Source organism: Tupaia chinensis, unplaced genomic scaffold (genome assembly GCF_000334495.1).
Source record: "Tupaia chinensis unplaced genomic scaffold, TupChi_1.0 Scaffold000316_1, whole genome shotgun sequence".
Classification (NCBI taxonomy): Eukaryota; Metazoa; Chordata; class Mammalia; order Scandentia; family Tupaiidae; genus Tupaia; species Tupaia belangeri.
Window position 1 is genome coordinate 4,977,169 of NW_006159809.1, and position 600 is coordinate 4,977,768.

The window sequence follows — 600 nt, forward strand, 5'->3', positions numbered from 1 at the left end:
TTTGTAATAGCCAAATTGTGACTTTGCTTGGGTGAACCTCTGAATGAACCGCAGGCCACAGTAACTGTCAGTTCAACTACACTGATGTTTCTGAAGACAACTGGTTTCTCCACCCAAGCAGGTAATAATGATTATTTAATTTCAAAATGGAACCTGGCACCACCCTGAAGGGATTGTAACTACACTGTTGGGAAATTTACCAAGATGGCTTCAGAGTAGACTAACTTTTTAAAAAAAGACACATTTATTCAGCGTCATGATCAGACAATTACATTTAGCAATCAACAGTATGGGTGCAAAAGAAAAATCTACATTAAAACCCTTTGTTAGAATGCTTTACACTTTCCACAGAACAGAAACTAAAATAACCTGTTATACAATTAGTCACAAATACAGTCCTCGTGCTTTTTGCCCATACACATGAGTATTGTCTAAAACATGTCTTCTTTGCAGCAGCTAGGCCCTGCCACCACTGTGCTTGGCTGAGTTCACAAATCTGTTGTAACCTGTAGCTTCCCTGTCACTTCTCTGGCTCTCCTCTCCTGCTAAGCTTTGTTTCCTGGCAGTTAATTAAAACCTTCTGCCACTGCCATAGCTCCT

At 40.2% G+C, this 600-nt stretch overlaps 1 long non-coding RNA gene across 1 annotated transcript in view; it reads right to left on the minus strand.

The window, feature by feature from the left end:
- Window positions 1-464: 464 nt before the first annotated feature.
- The window catches only part of LOC114008266 (uncharacterized), a 1,435-nt gene continuing 1,299 nt past the window's right edge, over window positions 465-600 (minus strand). Inside the window, exon 2 of the long non-coding RNA XR_003549823.1 lies at window positions 465-577. This is a non-coding gene — a long non-coding RNA (uncharacterized LOC114008266). The remainder of the gene's footprint in view (window positions 578-600) is intronic.